Below are 19813 nucleotides of genomic sequence, written 5' to 3'. Positions count from 1 at the left end.
ATTTCCAGGGCTAGAAGTATAGGAAATATGTCTGTTGAAAACAACAGTCCTAGGATGCCTGGGTGGCTCAGTCGGTTAAGCATCTGACTCCTGATTTCGGCTCAGGTCACGATCCCACAGTTCGTGAGTCTGAGTCCCACATCAGGCTCTGTGCTGATGGTGTGGAGTTTGGGATTCTCTGTCTCCCAATCTCTCTGCCCCCCCTCTCTTTCTCTCTGTAAATAAACAAACAAACACAAACAAACAACAAACTTAAAAAAACCAAAAATCAACAGTCTTTTACCACCAGTCAGCCTGAACGTATGGTACAAGACATATTTCTCCACTCCTGCTTTGTATCTGTCTCTGAATGTATAGTTACTTCAAAGTAAAATTAAAAAAAAAAGGAAACCATACAACAGAACAAAGAGTAAGTTATGATTTCTGTATATCATCCCTAAGAAATTCTGGAAGGACACACACACACACACACACACACACACACACACACACACACACAATTACAGTGCTTAGTACCAGTGATGGGATTAGGGTGTTTTTTTTCCAATGCTTCCCTGATTTTAGATTTTTTAAATATTAAACAAGTCTTGCTTTTAGGACTATAATGAAAACAAAGAGAAACACTTAAAATACAAACGGATGAGGAATGAGGAAAACTCACGACGTCATGGAGAGACACGGCTTAACACCCCCATGTTGTTCATGCCTATTTACACTGTATTCTAAGTGCGGCCCTCCCATCGCCACCCGTGAAGCAAATATCTGGCGTTACAGTCATAACAGGAGTGGGCACTTCAAGCTCTGGGTTGGTTCCAACACCATCCAGCTTCCTGTTGTTCTACCAACTTTGAGAGGCCAGGAGACCATTCCCTTTGTGTCCCCCTACAATCCACTCCACTCCTGGGATGGGGTTGAAGTTAGAAAATATTTGTCATGGGGCGCCTGGGTGGCTCGGTCGGTTAAGCGTCCGACTTCAGCTCAGGTAATGATCTCACGGTCTGTGAGTTCGAGCCCCGCGTCGGGCTCTGTGCTGACAGCTCAGAGCCTGGAGCCTGTTTCCGATTCTGTGTCTCCCTCTCTCTCTGCTCCTCCCCTGTTCATGCTCTGTCTCCCTCTCTCTCAAAAATAAATTTAAAAAACGTTAAAAAAAGAAAATATTTGTCATGCATTGATTTGTGCAAAGCTCATGATGTTTAACAGCTATGTGCAACCTTGGACCTGCCCCAAGTTATCACATAAGTTATTCTTTCCAGCAAGTTAGAGAATAATTCTTCAGTTATGTGCAAGTTCACTTCTACAGAATGATCCTTCTTTCGTTAAAGCTCCAATTTGGAATAAAATGTTGAAAAACTCTGAGTTCTAAATATCCCTGTCAAACACTACGTCTGTGGCATAGGGTGAAATCTTCAGTTAGTGTTTGGTGTTTTCACCTCTATTTCAGAAGGCCTTTTTCTGGCATCATTTAAATTAATTTTTTAATTATCATTTTTTTAATTTTAGATGGGGGAAGGCAAAGAAAGACAGAGAGACAGAGAATCTCAAACAGGCTCCCTTCTGTCAGCATAGAGCCCAATGTGGGGCTCAAACTCACGACCCTGGGACCACAACCTGAGCCAAAATCAAGAGTCGGACGTTCAACCAACTGAGCCACCCAGGCGCCCCTCTGACGTCATTTAAACAAATTAACACACTTAAATTTATTATTTGTGAATTCAAGCAATAGCAAAGCTATAAATTTAGTCCTTCCTCTGCGTGAAAGTTTACAGAGAGAATCTGACTCAATTGGTGAAGATAATCAGTATTGTGCACCCCTCCCCTTGTCAGTACAGCCTTGTTCCTTGTGCACACATCATGCGAACGTTTGAACACAGCGTGGATACAACGCACGTGTGCTAAGGGGAGATGAGCACAGTGTGTTAGCTGTTGTCTTCTTGATACAAATGTGGAGTCCTGAGTGTTGCAGAAAAATCAATCAGCACCTCTTAAAAATGTGTTTCCCTTACAAGAGAGAACAGGTGTCATTTTTAAGAAAATTCGTAAGCTCTCAAAATGGATGACAGGAAGAGAGTATCAATTTGCTTGCCAAAGCGAAGCGAATAAATGATTTTCCCTGATAACCACTGGGTCTGTGTGATCTATCAGATAATCAGTAAATTCACCACCCAATTTTTCAGCAAAACTTTGGTTAGCTCTTCCTTCAACCTAGGATGTAGATTTTATTCAACACAGGGGCACCAATGCCTTTTAGTCAATGCTCCTGGATTATGCTATTACTGTCACTAATTATCATTGTGATGGAAAGGAAAAGCTTTAATTATTGATAAATGGGACAAGATCTTTTTACGAAACTATTAGGATCAGGCAGTGGAAACGACCATTCGTATAGGTCGAAAACCACTTTCGGCAGTGTCCTATGGTGCAACATACACCACAGACAAAAATTAGTAAACGTCAACTCTGGAGCCAAAGTAAACTGGTTGCTGCATCAGCAATAAAACGTCTCCTGTGTGGTTCTCAGGAAATTTCCTAACCGTTCTGGGTCTCAACTTCCTCACTGTCCAAGAGGGATCCTGTCTACAGACAGGATGATAGCAAGTGAGAATTTTAAGCATAAAACTTAAACGTTTTTAAATTTAATTTTAAACGTTAAGTTTTTAAAAATGCAGATGCACCGTAATCAGTGGCCTCTAAATACCACTTAAAAATCCAAAAAGGAAATGTTAATCATCTACTAACCCAGTTGGACACAAACAGTCGGAAAGAACAGACTGGTTTTGGAGAGTGGCAAGCAGACATGGGAAGGATCGCTGAGAAAGGAACCAGGAGAGAGTGAAAACAGGGTGTGCACAGAGGGGCACACCATCGTGAAATGAGGTCCACACGGCCAGGGGCCTCTCCTGAGGGTCCCGACTGTCTGCAAGACAGGATTCCTCTCTGCAGAAAGCGGACATTCCCAGATAACAGCTGCAGGTCACGGCCGGAAAGGCCAGCTATCTGACAGGCGAGACCCAGAATGAGTGTTCCCACTGGCACAATTTGCACAGCTTCCACTCAGCTTTGCAGAACCTCCCTCTTCGCTATAAACAGAAGCAAAGGACCAGAATCCATTTGAAAGGAGTCCTTACCATGAAGGTCAGAAACAAAACCACCCAAACCAAAATCTTTCAATCATCCAGCAATCAATCAGTAGATAAACAAAAGGTGCTTTGGAAAAAGTACATTTAGAGAAGAAAACAGAAGTTTTGGAAAGACAGCACCTGATCGATGATGAAATAATTCAGCTGGGTACAAGAATTGGAGAGCATCTCAAAGGAAAGTGGAATAAAGAGCAAGGTGGCTGAGAACAGCAGAGAAAATATGAAACAAGAATGTCATAAGCAGGCATCGAAGCAGAGGAAAAAAGAAAGAAAAACCATGCAGGGGCGGTGTGTGTAAATTCCAAAGCGGTAACCCAAGACAAAGTTTCAGAAGTCAGGGATGTGAATGTGCATACTGAACAGAAGACAGTGTGTCCAGAGCCGTGACTGAAAACAGACCTGGGGGAAAAGCCCATGATCACTGAATCCTAGGGCACTGAGGGCAGAGGAAAGATCGTAAGTGCATGCGGAGGGGGGGACGGGTTACATCAAAAACATAAGACGCAGCGTGGCTTTGCTGTTCCAACAGCCACACTGAATAAGACAAAATCCCCAAACTTGCAGAATCCAAAGGCAAAACAATTTGCCACCTGGAGCTCCACGGCAGCCTCCAGGTGTGGGGGCCCAGGAACAGAGCCCGTGCACACGTCCTGGGCCGAGTGTTTGCAACTTGAGATCCACTATTTGGTCTAGGGAGAGAGCATTCACGCCCAATTGTCTGCATTTGTGGTTGTTACGCTCTCTTCACTGGCGTCCCCAAACGAGAGTGGATACGAGTGTCACATTTATCTTGGGGGAACAAGTCAAACATGATTAATAATAATTGCAATAATTAAATCCTCATCTCATCCCTTTTTTACCGTGAAATGTGGATGTTGGCGCTTAGGCAGCAGAAACCACTCTTTACTTCTCATGTAATTCAACTGGATGGGTGCTATGTCTCTGAGCACAAAATTTACCCTTCTTCACTAGGCTGCAGGGTCACGTACTTGCTCAAGACTCTGTCTTATGAGACCCAACAGCACTCATGTGATTTTTCTAGCCCCATTTCTTTTATTTCTTTTTCCTGTTTCCGTGAGAACTGGGCACCCGGCAAGTCTAAGCCCACTCCCGTTACCTACAAAAACAGGCTCCAGACACGGTCTGGGAGAAGAATCTAGGGTGGAAAAGAGTGTGTGTGGCCACAAAGTAGCTCAAAGGAAATAGGTCATTATTACCCATCATGTCAGAATGGAGAAGGATGTGATAAGGAATTGGCTGAGAACAAAGTGGGCTGGAAGACAGGAGGGGACAGAGTAACAATCATCGCCCTAACTGAAAAATGTCACATGACAAACAAGAAATCAACTATAAGTTAATAGAAACACGAAAAGCATCTAATCTCATCAGGAATCAAAAATTAAAATTAACAGGCAAGGAAAATGCTCCTTTTGATCTACCAATTTGGCAAATATTGGGACGTGATGACACTGTGCCTTGACAACAGGAAGCGTAATGGGGACCCTTGCTCACTGGTTGCAGAAATGCAGACTCAGACTTTCGGGAACAAAGCTGACAATGGAGATCAAGCATCTCAATGGCGTCACGTTCTTTGAATCAGCACTTCTGTTTCTACAAATTTCTCTTATGAAAATACTGAGGGAGGCACGCATGCCATTCAGGAACACATTCCTACCAACCTCAGAAATGTGTGGAGGTACAAGCATGGGGGGGAAGACAAATAAGTGACACTATAAAACATTACGCAGCCCTTAAAATTCTTGAGTTTTGAAGAATATCTTGTCATGAAGGAAAACTTTACGGTGTAACGTTAGGGTGGAAAAGGCAGAACTTGACATTAAACAAAGGCAGCATGATCACAAATTTTTAAAAAATGTTTATTTACTAATGTTGAGAGAGAGTGTGCATGAGCAGGAGAGGGGGAGAGAGAGACAGAGTGGGAGAGAGAGAATCCCAAGCAGGCTCCCTGCTGTCAGTACAGAGCCTGGTGCTGGGCTCAAAGTCACCAACTGTGAGATCGTGACCTGAACCGAAATCAAGAGTCAGACACTCAACTGACTGAGCCACCCAGGCTCCCCATGGCAGCATGATCACAATTAAAAAAATAAAACAAACAACTATTCAAATTACTGCATGGATACGTATGGTTTATGCATGTATTTACTTGTAGAGAAAAATGATAAAACTTTATTTATAATCAGTTTTGAGTGAGTGGGACCAAGCAGGGGTTTTTAGGTAATTTTTAAATGTATTCTTGTGTTTATCAAAGCGTTCTACTTATTTTTATAATCAGGAAAAAAAAAGTCCACAGAGTGCAACTCAATCATACTGGCTTTGTGCCGATGGATACAATGTCACAATTAAATTTATAAAACGCCTCAAATATGATAATTTGCACTAATGGGAGTAAAAAGACAATGAATCTATGCTTCCAGTAAGCCTGAAGAGACCCTAATTGAGACAACCTCAATGTGATGAGCTCTGATTTTTAAATCATGACGTTCTAAGGCTGTGCAGCTGGCCCTTGTCAGGCAAGATTGTCTTTTTAGAGAAATCTTTTTAAGTGCTTATTCTTTCCACACAAGCACATGGTAAATGCTTAATACACACTCACTGCAGAGAATTGAATTAACACAGATTCCGCATCTCTGGAGTTTTTCCCTCGTGGAAGAAAGTTTTGCTTGTAACAGCACCGCGTCTGAAATGCCGAAGGTCTAAAACCACAGGTCTAACATGCTTGTATCTGGCCTAGCTTTGCAACCTTTACCTCTCTTTGTCACCATCTTTTGGGTATGTGTTGCTGGGAAGAAAGAAAACCACCACCAAAGTGTCTAATGATGAGAGAGAGAGAGAGAGAGAGAGAGAGAGAGAGAGATAAAAGGCACAGTGACTGTTTCATATTGAAGACACTGTGAGTTTGAAACCTGTGAAGCAACAGTCAGGACTTCACAGAACACCACAAAACCGGAGCCTGGAGGCCTCACGTTCAGTCTCCAAACTCTTGTCGGCTCTCTTATCATGGCTGGTTCTATGGCCCCACAGCCCATATGGCAGGATGGACAGCATCCATGTCAGTGTCCCAAGATAAGTGCACCAAACCTCCAGGACAGCCCCCTCGAGCCGGAGGGACCCCCACACCCCCGCAAACCACAAGGACCAGCAACTCGCGGGTAGATCACTACCGAGAAAAACGCATCCTCCTGCAGCACATCCAGAATGGACACAAGGATGGAAAGTGACATCCATCCTTCCCAGGACGTGAAGAGGCTGATGCCTTCAGTCTGCAGTTATAAGCAATGACTCAGTGAACCTTAACTCTGCCCGAAAATGTCTCCGTATGTGTGTATGAGAGAGAGAGAGAGAGAGAGAGAGACACTAAGTAGAAGACAAAACAGGTTTGGGTTTCCATGTTCAGAACATTCTTAAATTAGGAGTATCTTTTTTTGTTGACTCAGAGCACTTCACCGCAAATGCATCCCTTCTAGAACATTCTGAACATGGAAACCACAAAGGAGCGGCAGCAGAAATGGGGGTGCTGGGGGGAAAAGGAGCAAAGTGGTTGAGATGATGGGAGGCTAAGAGGTGCTAAGCTGCAGGTGTGTGCAGGTAACAGGCTGCAGACTCTTCTAGAACTTTTGTTCTTGGTGTGGGTCCATGGAAGCTCACACTACCAGACTCGGCACCAGGGAAATGTGCTCGCCAGGGCGCTACGGATCCATTCTCATTCTTGGAGAGTCACTGCCATCATTATGTAAAAAGAAACAAACAAACAAAAACAAGTTTACCCCCCTTCCTCTCTCTCCCCATCTTTTCCCACCATTTTCCATGTTGGACCCAACAAACATCCAGAGACAGGAGGAGAAAGAAGGGAAGTCTGTTAATGACAGCAGTGAGACATGGACGGCCGACACGTTGCTTTTCTATACCACACACGCGATAAGATAACTCAAGATTTGAGAGTCTAGACTCACTGCATACAACTTGGACATTTCCTGCAAGTCTGGCAAAAAATTCTCTTGAGGGAGTTACCTCACGGCTCCTACATGCTTTCCAATGTTATGAAAGAACGCTGATGAGAAAAAAAACCTGTTACTGAAATAATATTTTCAAATTAGTAACAAGAAAACAAGCCCTTGGAGACTAATCCACAGTTTTTGACCCTCCTAATGAAGATGACCCAGAATAATATTTGAAAGAAAGATCATTAGTATTCAAAAAAAAAAGAAAGAAAAAAGAAAATTGAAGTTCACAAAGTTCTCTGATACTCAAAATGTGAACTCCATCTGAACAGGAAATCAAAATTGCTTTTAGTTATCGCTATGATGTTCAGCATTATTAAACATGCTTAACACACTTATCTTTACACTTGGATGGTAAGGTCATAAGCTAAGGACCTTAGCAGGAAATTTTCCATTTCTAGTAAAGCCAAATGTCCTTCCGAGGCTAATTTATTCTGCAGACGAGGTTTCCTACCCTCAGAATAACTAGTTTGACGCCTGTCTTACAAAACAAAGAACATAACTAATCGAGGAGATGACATCTGACCCACTCTTGGGAGTATACATTAGCCATGCACCTGATCAAACCCTACCCTGAATATTAGATATTGAAATAAATAAACGTGACAGACAACTAAACCCAACCGGCTCCCCATTCATCCAGTACGAAACGTTACATAATTAAACACATTCAGCAAATCCCCCCCGAGTCTGGAAAGAGACTGCAAGAATCTGACGACTCCCACAGACTGACGTGTGGTTATAAAAAGGTAGAATTCAAAGACAGAATGCACATGTGAAGTTACAAAAGACAGATATTAGGAAACCATGATATTCGAGGGCAAATTTCCATTCTGCTGTCATATTCCAAGTTTATCTTGTTTTAATTTATTAATGTTTATTTATCTTTCAGAGAGAGCACAAGCATAGAAGGGGCAGAGAGAGGGGGACAGAGGATCCTGAGAAGGCTCTGTGCTGACAGCAGTAAGCCTGATGTGGGGCCCCAACTCAGGAACCATGAGACCATGATCTGATCCACAGTGAGATTTCAACCAACTGAGCCATCCAGGCATCACTCAGAGTTGATTTTACTAAACCTATGGATATAAAGTCATATAGGAGTACAGTACAGATTTAATGAAAAGATCTCAAGTGAAACAGTATAGGTAGAAATAGTATTACACAGACCACTCGTCATCGACTGATTACTGTTTTAAAATTAGAGGGCTGTGCCTCTCCATTATAAAATCAATCTAATTATAAGCTCTTTATTACTGTCTTTCAACATTTTATACGGACAGATGACAAAGAATGTGAAATTGAGGTATGGATTATTTCCTGACTTCAAATAATATCGTATTTCATACTTGAAACTGGATTGTAGTCGACTTTCTACGGAAGTCACTCCGAAAGTGGAGAGTTTAATAGCTTTTTATTATTATTATTTTTTTCAACGTTTATTTATTTTTGGGACAGAGAGAGACAGAGCATGAACGGGGGAGGGGCAGAGAGAGGGAGACACAGAATCGGAAACAGGCTCCAGGCTCTGAGCCGTCAGCCCAGAGCCCAACGCGGGGCTCGAACTCACGGACCGCGAGATCGTGACCTGGCTGAAGTCGGACGCTTAACCGACTGCGCCACCCAGGCGCCCCGCTTTTTATTATTTTTTTAATGTTTATTTATTTTTGAGAGAGAGAGAGCGAGCACGCACAAGTGGGGCAGGGACAGAGAGGAAGGGAGACACAGAATCCAAAGCAGGCTCCAGGCTCTGAGCTGTGAGCACAGAATCCAACAGGGGGCTTGAACCCACAAACCATGAGATCATGGTCTGAGCCAAAGTCCAGCATTTAACCAACTGACCACTCAAGCGCCCCAGGAACTTTTCAAAGGCAAAGAAGACCATCACAACCGAACACCCCACATGCAGCGTAGATGAAGTGACTGCCACACTTCCTCACTGTCGTCAGCTACACAATGAAAGCACATGGCAGAAAATTCAGGGACCTTAATTTAAAATTTTGCCTCAAGAAAAAAGGCTACATGCTTCCTCCAGGAGTGATATGCGTTCACTCCTCTAAGGGATCCTGCCTAGGTTCGTTGGAGATCATCTTTAACAGGTGTTAGCCTCTGTCATATTTGGCAAAGAGGAAGCTTGAACTGCCCCAGACCCAGTTAAAGACTCTTTTCTCCATTGGGGTAAGTTAGAGGCCAAACTGTATTGGAAAGGTGATGAATTTTTTGTTTTGTTTTGTTTTTGCAAGTAACCTTATTTGACTGAAATCCAAGGAACATAATTTAAAATGGATATGACATCAGATCTTTTTTTTTCTTTTTTAAAAAAGTTTATGTATTGGAGAGGGAGAGGGAGAGAGAGAGAGAGAGTGAGCAACTGAGCTGGTGAGGGGCAGAGAGAGGGGGAGAGAGAGAATCCCGAGCAGGCTCCGCACTGTCAGCACAGAGCCCAACGTGGGGCTTGAACCCACAAACCGTGAGATGATGACCTGAGCCACCCAGGTGTCCCAGAACCATCTTTTTTCAGTCACGTATTCAACAAGTAGTTATTTCCTAAACAGCAACAAGGCAGCCTGCAGCATCAACAACACGGCAGGGAGCATCGTGGGTTTCCTGTCCTCGGAGACCCTGAGATGTGTCTGCGGAGACAGACATGACTCAAAGCATCGAGACTGTGCCATTGATCCTATCCGAGAGGGACTACTGCTCCACATGGGGCATGAGTGTCTGGAGTGGGGAGGGGGGATGTCACGTCGCTAGAGGGCCACCGCCAGAAGTTTGCTGGTCGGGGGGGGGGGTGACCTTAGGAGGAAAAAACAAGCACCTGACTTGAGAGCACTTTATAATGCAACGTGTCTGCAGGGCGCAGAGAAAGCAAGCGGGTGGAAGGGGCAGATCCCTGGGGAAGGCAAGGTCGGTAGGAGTCCCATCATGGACACCCTCCCTCCCAGCCCTGGTTCCAGAACCCTGTCCGCCCTGAGCCACTGGAGAGCTCCAACAGGGTCAGAGGCAGCATCACGTCTAGGTGTTGAGAAGGCGCCTCTGACTGCTGATGGTGCACACAGACCATCAGGAAGCCGGCGTGATACACACGTGTGAGGGGGGATGGCTCGGCCCGACGTGCGGATGGACAGACAAGGGTCACCTCAGAAGCAATGCACAGAGATTGCTGACCTATTAGCATCAGAGGATTCTGCATCTAAATGTCACGTCCTCCAAACTAATGCATGTGGCCCTGGTGTTGTGCTCACTCCCCGTGGCCAGACAGTAATGCTAATGGAACTGTGCCTAAGACACAGCTGAGACCACGGATGGACCCATCTCGTATTTTTTTTTAAGTGTATTTATTTATTTTGAGGTGGGGGTGTAGAGGGGGAGCCGCAGAGAGAGGGGGGGGACCGAGGATCTGAAGCAGGTTCTGTGCTGACAGCAGAAAGCCCGATGTGGGGTTCGAACTCATGAACCACGAGATCATGACCTAAACCAAAGTCTGATGCGTAACCGACCAAGCCACCCAGGAGGCCACCGGAGGAGCCACCCGAGACCCATGTCGTATTTATGTAAATTATCACATATTTCTCGGCATCAGAGGTCCTCGGTTATAACACAGCACAGGAAGAGAAATCAGCAGTTACCACTGTTGTGAGTCAAAGCATCTTCTGTCCATAAGAAAGTCCAACACATGTGGGGGCGCCTGGGTGGCTCAGTCAGTCGAGTGTGCGACTTCGGCTCAGGTCATGATCTCACAGTTTGTGGGTTCCAGCCCTGTGTGGGGCTGTGTGCTGACTGCTCAGAGCCTGGAGCCTGCTTCGGATTCTGTGTCTCCCTCTCTCTCTGCTCACGCTCTGTCTCTCAAAAATAAATGAACATTAAACAAAACCAGTCCAACATATGTGAAAGTCAGTGTTGCTTTGCAGGAAGTGAGTAGAATCAAGTTGGACCACTCCCCCAGGCTTGGAGAAGGTTCTGGGTCACAGCCTGAGGAGCCCTTATAGCTCCAATGGGAACGGTGTGCCCAGCACTGCATATGAGGTCCCACGTTTGACGTGTTTTCACTAGAATGGATGTAATGATTGCAAATTGAGTATTTGGCTGGAGACTGTCTGTAGATGTCTTCTAAAACTGGAGTGTTTTATTCCTCAGGTATTATGACATGTGCTTTTTAAAAATGTACGATAAAGTTTTGGCTCTAAATTCTGAAGCCAGACTGTGCTTACCAACAAGGAGCTAGATGGGCTCTGACCGTCCTGCTCTGGCGACAGACGCACAGACCCTCAGCACCTGCCTAAACTCTGCCTCGGCAGACCATGCACCCATAAAGGCAGAACTGGAGGTATAAAGCGGACCGGTATGCACACACATCCTGAGCCAACTTCTGGGACGGAATGCAGTAGTGATCAAGCTCCATGTGGATCCTATCTCTGGGAAAAGGGGCGGGGCCCAGGAAGTTTGCAAGAATTACCAAAGAGGGGCGCCTGGGGGCTCAGTCTGGTGAGCATCCAACTTCAGCTCAGGTCACGATCTTGAGGTCCACGAGTTCGAGCCCCATGTCGGGCTCCGTGCTGACAGCTCAGAGCCTGGAGCCTGCTACGGATTCCGTGTCTCCCTCTCTCTCTGCCCCTCCCCCATTCTCACTCTGTCTCTGTGTCTCAAAAATACATAAACACTGGGGCACCTGGGTGGCTCAGTCACTTGAGCATCTGACTTCAGCTCAAGTCATGGTATCACACTTTGTGGGTTTGAGCCCCGCATCAGGGTTCACGCTGACAGCTCAGACCCTGCTTGAGATTCTCTCTCTCCCTCTGTCTCTTCCACTCTGTTTTCTTTCTCTCTCTCAAAATAAATTTTAAAATACTTAAAAAAAAAAAAAAACTGGTCCTGTACAAAATTTTAAACACACCATCAGTGGAACCAAAACATCTCCAACAGGAGAAGGAAAATAAAACCTCATAACCTGTTTTCCCCCAAAGTCACTTTTGAAAACTTCCAAACTCACAGAACAGTCGGAAGCATACACACCAAGTTGAAAGCATGCACACGAACGCACGTATCTTACTTCACTTAGGTTTACTGTCTGTATTTTGCCACAGCTGCTTGCTCTCTGCCTCTGTGTACCCGTGCATGTGTACACACACATACGTATGTGCACACATTTTTGCTCTACACCAGAAGATTAAGAAAGGATAAGAAATTACTTGTATTCGTCTCATGATGTTTCACAGCAAGCTGCACAGAAGATAACTCTTGACCCTCTAGAAAGTTCCACGTGGGTGTCCCAGAATAAGGACACCTCCTCCATAAACACAACACCACAAGAACAACTGTGCGGACTAACACTGAGTCAATCAACTCACCGCCCAGGCAGCCCCCAAATAATTGTACCACCTGTTTCTTTTTTCCCCCGTCCAGGACCTTCTCCACATCAGATATTGTCGTCGTGTTTCTTCATCTTTTTATTACTTTTCTTCTTGAAAGTTTATTTATTTAGACAGAGAGCAAGTGCATGTGCTCGTGTCCATGAGTGGAGGAGAAGCAGAGAGAGACCGGAAGAGAGAGAGAATCCCAAGGATTCTGTGTTCTGTGCTCTACACTGTCAGCACAGAGTTTGACACGGGGCTCGAACGCCCGAACCGTGAGATCATGACCTGAGCCGAAATCAGGAGTCAGACGCTTCACTGACTGAGCCACCCAGGTGCCCCTCTTCATCTTCTTAAATCTGGAACTGTCCCTGACCTTTCTGTGCTTCCCATGACACTGATTATTTTGGAAGAATCCAGGTCAATTGTCCGTGACAACGTGCTACATTCTGGATTTGTCTGCTCATTTCCTTGTGAACGGATTCCAGTTGAAAGCTTTTGGTAGGGACATTACACGGGTTATTTTGTGTTCTCGCTGCCTGCTATCAGGAGGAACATGACACCAAAGTGCCCCGCTATCCATGATCCCTTGGTCAACGGTACAATCTCCAGATTGTTTTGTGTTCTCTCACAATGTGTGTGATAATGAACCTTCCCTCATTCATTATCTCTGAGACACGAAACACAATCAACATAATTTTTGGGGGGTTGGGATTATCTTGACCCCAAAGTGTGCTTGTTATCATGGGTGTTTGCTGCCACAAAATATCCTAAGGATTTACAATCCCCTTGAAAAATGTGTTCGTTATCATCAGAGGATTAAAAATAATTACTATCCTAGTATATATTTAAACAGAATAAATCAAGAGATTGCTGGCAGTTCTTGTCAAATAACAAGATGTGTCATAAAAAGGAAATTTTTTCAGTTTCATAGGCAAACTTTATTTTACTTTCAGTCAGCCTTTTTTTTTTTGGAGGAGAAAACTGAGGAATATCTTATATAAAAGTATTTTCTTGATTATCACCAATCCACTTAGGGAGAGGGGAAAAGTTTAATATGCTGTACTCAAGAACCCTGAATTTAAATTGTGAAGTACATTAAAATACCCCATGACGATGGCTTTATGTTGGTAAGACATAATGAATATTGTTATTAGGTATTTAGGAACAGATATTTTAGCCCCCACTGAAAGACTCCCAGTTTACATCAGAACATTAAGGAAGAATAACGAATGCCATATTAGTTTATCATGAATTAATCATGAGCCTTTTCAGCTGCATACTTTTCATTAGCTTACTGAGTCTGTCAATTTTTTCTGAGTTCTTGTTGCTGGGTCCAAAGAATGTCAATGTCCCCTCTAGACTAAAATGACAAAAAAAAAAAAAAAAAAAAAGTACTCAAAGTATTTCCCTGCAAAACATTCAGTTGGTTTCTAGGGGAATAAAAATAAAACTCTACTTAGCAGGTGCTTAAGGCTTTGAAAGCTATGTCAGAACTCCAAGCCAGCTCCTGCATTAACAATAAGTTTAGAAAATAAATTATTCTTTAAAACCCCCGAAAAGTCTGTGTCTGAACTGGAGAGAAGGAACAAACGAGCCTTTTAAGGAACAAATTACAGAAATCACAATAGAAAATAACTCTGTTAAGCTGCTAAGCATTAAGCACGAATATAAGCCAAGGATTTAAGCCTCCATGGACGTTTCCTGCGGTAGGAGAATTGTCTGCTGTGCGGTTTCAATTTAATAGAGGAAAAAAAAATCCTAAAACGTCTTTCTCTTTTTGTTCTCTTTAATTCTTATTCTACCGCAGATCCCTCAGAGTAAAAGACCGCTGAATATTCCACGAAGGAAGAAGAGAAGATGAAGCTGAAGTGTCTTGCTGTACCGAACAAGCAGGGACTGTCCAGTTCTGCAGTGCTGATGCTCGGGGCTGGGTCTGAGTCCGCGGGGGTGCTGTCCTATGTGCTGTCAGCAGAACGTCTGACCTCCACCCACCGGATCCCAACAGCAAAGCTCCTCCAGAGTTACGACACCAAGAATGCCTCCAGATGTGTCGGATTCCCACCCCCGGGGGCAAAACCGGTCCAATGGAGAACTGCCTGCCTGTCATCAGCAATGCAATGGTCCAAACTGGAGTTCTGGAGATCTATTCAGGGCCTGCTTGTGGGGAAGTAGGTTCTACTTACATAAATGGGTTAGAGAACAGCTTAGGGCAGAAAGCCGCCACCACGGGGCGAAAGTGCCCGAGGTGAGCTAGCAAGATATTGGACTGGGATCTAAAGTAACTTCTTGTATCACCTGCAGGAAATTACTTTCCCTCTGGTGCCAATATCCTTTGATCACAAACACCACTTGCCCACCCTACCTCCCCGCCCCCACCCAGACCGTTTGCTAATATCTTGTGAGCTCAATCAATCCAGAGATGAAACCCGTTCGGGGCTCTTATCTCCTCCTGGACATTAGCCTCTCTCATATTCAATTCTGCATCCACCCTCTTCCTGGACAAGAGAGAACTCCAGACTCATAGTCGGCAACACCTCCCACCTTGGCTGGCAGCGTCATCCCAGTATTCACCATAGCTGTACCCCCCAAAACATCATCCTTCACTCTTCAGTCACCCTAGGAACCTGTCCTTGGCACCCCATTTTACAAGAGGAGACCTGGGCACAGAGTCCTTAATCAGCTTCCTGAGAACGTGAGGCCAGCAGGCGGAGAGCTGGGATCCGAATCCCAGGGACCTCTGACCCCACGACTCAGTTCCATCTTTGGGGGCCTCCCCACACCAATGTGAACCCGAATCTTCTTGGAAAGCATCTCCGTGCAGACTTCTCTGAGCCTGCTGCTACGGGGGACAGGGATGGGCTCTGATTGCCTCGCGGTGCCTGTCTTGACATCATAATGGCAGAGTGTCATCAAGCTACACCCTCCGGGAGGTGCTCTTTCCTTCCCCCCTCCTCCCTCCCCTCCATCACGGGTATTTCTCCTATCAGTGCACACTGCCCTCTTTGGCGGTATCGCTTTTCTCCAAGAAAGCACGTGTGACCCCCGGATGCCGCCCTTTGGCACATGTGACCTCTCGTGGGAAAAGTCCCTTCTTTTTTTTTTTTTTTTTTAATTTTTTAGCGTTTATTTATTTTTGAGACAGACACAGAGCATGGACAGGGGACGGTCAGAGAGAGAGGGAGACACAGAATCTGAAACAGGCTCCAGGCTCTGAGCTGTCAGCACAGAGCCCGACGCGGGGCTCGAACTCACCGACCGCGAGATCATGACCTGAGCTGAAGTCGGACGCTTAGCCGACTGAGCCACCCAGGCGCCCCCAAGTCCCTTCTGAAGAAAAGGGCCAGGTGGGCTCCACATTCCTGTTGCCCCGGCATGTCAGACCCTCCACAACACCATTTTAAAGTCACCAGGTACTCAGGCATGATTTACCAATGCTCAGGGCGAGGCAAGCACTTTGTGAACAGGCAGTGATCCATTCGGAAGGAAGGGACGTACGCGGGCACCTCTTATACTCACCCTGTAGCAACGGAAGACCGTCTTGGGTAGTTGTCCTCAAGGATCTGAGCTTCCTGACAGCATCATGTGCAGGCACACTGATGTGAGGGGCCCTCAGCAGACACGGATGAGGGGCACCAGGCTCATCCTGTGAATTCATTCAGAGGAAGAAGAGTCAGACATTGAATGAGCACATGGTGAACAACTGCAGGGGAACATGCTCTTTCCTGTCGGAAGGATCTCCCTTCCTGCACGTTTCTTCTTTCCACTCTCTGCCCAAACCCTGGTTAGCTACAAGTCACAGCTGACTAGCCACCACCTCAGAGAAGCCCCCCCTGATTACCAATACAAAGCAAATAGATCCCTCCATGGTTAACTGTCATAGTATCTTGTTTCCCTTGAAGAGCATTTATCACTATTTCCAATAACATATATACGTGGTTTCTTTTTATTTGGTATCTGTCCGTCCCACAGCCTCTAAGGATCAAGACAGCAGAGGCCATTCATGTGACGTAGTAAGCTGTCAATAAATATTTTCCAAATAGCACTTGGATTGCAAACTGCAGCTCGCCGGACTGTCCCCCACCTGTTTTTATAGCGAAACAAGAATGTTATTCACATTCTTAAATGGTTGAGAAAAGAATGTTTTGCACAACGTGAAGAGTATATTAAATTGACATTTCAGAGTCCACCACGAAAGGATATTAGAACACAGACACGTGCATTCGCTTCCTTATAATCTGTGGCTGCTTCTGTGCTACAGCACAGAGTTTAGTAGCTGCGCAAGAGATTGTCTGGCCTGCGATGCTGAAAATGTTCACTATCGGGCCCTCGGTAGGAAAAGTTTTTCAACTTCTGGTATAGAATCCTACACTCTATGATGATGACTTTGAATCTACTGAAGAATATACTTATTTTTTTGAGTTGAGGACATTTAGACAAAAACTACCATATGCCTTAAAACAATTAATGTATAAGTCTATCGTTCATGCTGTAAAATATGAAGTATCATCCCACTTGATACGTCATATGCACAAGAGATCACCACATTGGAGAAAAACCACCATTCTATAGATCTTCACACATATAGATCTTGCCTCACTGAAGTTAAGCTTCCAACAACAATTTTTCAGATTCAATCAGTGTCCCAGAAATGTTATTTTTTTCCCCCGAGATGGCATTTGAAACTGTAATCAATCTTCCTGCATCTTCCGGCATGGCATTTCATGTTGGATTCTTGTGGAAATGGGATGCTGTGCTGTCAACATTGATCCTTAACCTCCCACTGCTGGGATGACAGAACCACCACGCAGGGCCATCTCTTCCTCCGACTCTCCATGACATTATGTGGCGAGACAAAGATCATATGGATATGGATTTGAACAACTGGATGACCCCCCACCCCTTGCGAAACAGGGAAGATGCAAGTTGGTGTTTTCCTTTCAGTTGCCCACCCCTTTTATTTACAGAAAATAGATGCTGAGACATCAGCACGGAAACCCTTTGACCCGTGTTTGATACTTTGTGCCTGCTATCCTCGGTGACTAATGAAGAAGAGGAAACACGTCAAAGGAGATTAAGTCACAATGCCTATCACAGTGGTATTGCCACAAGAAACCCTACCTGCAGAAGGAAAACAGCACAGGAGAACCTAAAAGCCCATGGTCAGAGGACATTTCTCAAAACAGCAGTGGAGTTCTTCTTAGCCAGGAGTGATTTCAGCCCACAGGGATCATTAGGCAGTATCTGGAGACATTTCCGGTTCTCATGATTGGGTGGGTTCTACTAGCATCTAATGGGTAGAGTCCAGAGATGCTGTTAAATATCCTACAATGTGCAATACAGCCCCTACCACAGAGGATCATCCACCCAGCCCTCCACCACAAAGGATGAGATGATCTCAAGTGTCGAAGTTTAGAAACTGTAGGGTACTGGTCCAATAATCACTGAAGGGGCATGATCACAGAGACAGGAAAATAAGGGAGGTAGTTTGATCCAACAATGATACACAGCAACAACATATGTACCAGTGATGGTTTCGCTATTACTCTGAAAAGTTGTATGAACATAAGTCTCTTGAGACACCACTATAATCCGAGTTCTAGTCACAGAACAAGAAGATTTAAGAGCAAGAGGTTACGGGTGCTGTTTTATCGTGAACCTGTACGCTGACGAGTTGGTGGCTTCACAAATCATGAGCATGCTTCATTACCTCTTCCTGTCTCTGTCTACCTACAATCGCCATAACTGTCATTTACTTGGTCATTTGTCCATCACTCTCCTGCCCCTCCCCATTCAGTTGTATAAGACTGTGAACCACAACAGGAATCTAAGGATGGAATCAACGTCCACCATCCCTCTACCTTGATTCTGAGATACAACGAGCCCTGGAAACCACAAAATTTTTGTAAACTTCTTACTGTATTTGGCAGCAGAAGCCAATGTGAACTGACTCGAGGCATCAGGTGGTATGTTAACCTGCCAGCCTCTGATACTGGCTAGTCCCAGGCAGCTCTGTGGTGACATCAGGCTTAACGGCACTGGGAAAACATCAACAAGACTCAAGACACCCTGGGAGTAGCAGTGAGAGGAAGGAGAGAAAGCATTTGTCACCAGCAGTAGCCTAGAAGTGTGGTTATTAAAGAAGTCTGGTTGTGCCATGCCTCAGAAGGAGATGGCATGGGAAGACGGTAAAGAAACGGAAAGGCAGGTTGTGGAAATCTGGCTGATTGCTTTGCCAAAGGCTGATCAATCCTCCCAGTCTGTCCGGGACTGAGGAGTTCCAGTGTTCAGACTGAGACGGCCCTGGGCAAATGTGCATGAGCTGACAACCCTACCTGCTTGTATAGGCCAGCAGAAGATTCTGTAGTGAAGTAAACACCGAAAGCCAAGTGTGAATACTGAGAAAGTTGACTGAAAGACTTCAAGAAGCTATTGGAAATCCATAGTGAAAACCATCTTCTGAACATAAAGGAGAAGATGGTGTTGAGGAATTGGTAAAGAGAAGAGCGTTGGCAGATGCCATAGCATGGGCTCTGACATCAAGTGAGGACAGAGGTCACCCTTCCCGCCAGCTGCTGGTTGTGTCGATAACTGATGGTGCTCAGCTGAATGTGTCTTTGGGAATTGCTCTCAGCCAGAGACAGTGGCCTTTCCCAAGGCGATGCCATCCCCCCATCCCTCGAGATTCCCATGGCTGGGTCCCAAAGGTGTGCCCTCCTTGACGCAAAGTGAGACAACTCTGAGAGCCACACCAGCTCCAGAGCTCCCTCCCAAACAGGATGAGGTCTTGTTGCGAGGGTATGACAACCCAACTTCTCCCTCTGCCTCACCATCCTCATAAGTGTGGATCCTAAGAACTCCGCCACCCCCCAAAACCCACCTTGTCCCAGAACCATTTCCTGGGACTCAACATAAGACAAGAGCTGATAAGACCGTTAGTCCTGAATACATGTACAATATGATGAAATAGCCCCATATTCCCACTAAGCTATAATCCTAGGCAAACCCTCAAAAACCATGGGAGAGAGGACTTCAGTCTCAGCCTGATGGTCCCAAGGTGTATCAATTCTTCAGGCAAAAAAAATCAACAGCCGAGGTGCTTAAGAAAACAATCCCATTTACAAATGCACTAAAAATAATAAAAGACTTAGGAATTAAACAAGGAGATGAAAGGCTTGTACTCCAAAAACTATACAGTATTAATGAAAGAAACTGAAGATGAAACAAACAGATGGAAAGATATTCCACACTCATGGACTGGAAGAACAAATACTGTTAAAATGTCTATACTACCCAAAGCAATCTACAG

At 45.0% G+C, this 19813-nt stretch overlaps 1 protein-coding gene across 4 annotated transcripts in view; it reads right to left on the bottom strand.

Annotated features, from left to right (window-relative positions):
* The window catches only part of STS (steroid sulfatase), a 160224-nt gene that overhangs the window by 108143 nt on the left and 32268 nt on the right, over window positions 1–19813 (bottom strand). For all 4 annotated transcript variants that reach the window (XM_047843541.1, XM_047843542.1, XM_047843544.1 and 1 more), the window contains exon 2: window positions 16024–16150. The gene's annotated coding sequence lies outside the window, so the exon portion shown is untranslated. The remainder of the gene's footprint in view (window positions 1–16023; window positions 16151–19813) is intronic.

Source organism: Prionailurus viverrinus, chromosome X (genome assembly GCF_022837055.1).
Source record: "Prionailurus viverrinus isolate Anna chromosome X, UM_Priviv_1.0, whole genome shotgun sequence".
Lineage (NCBI taxonomy): Eukaryota > Metazoa > Chordata > Mammalia > Carnivora > Felidae > Prionailurus > Prionailurus viverrinus.
This window is presented reverse-complemented; position numbering and strand designations above follow the sequence as displayed.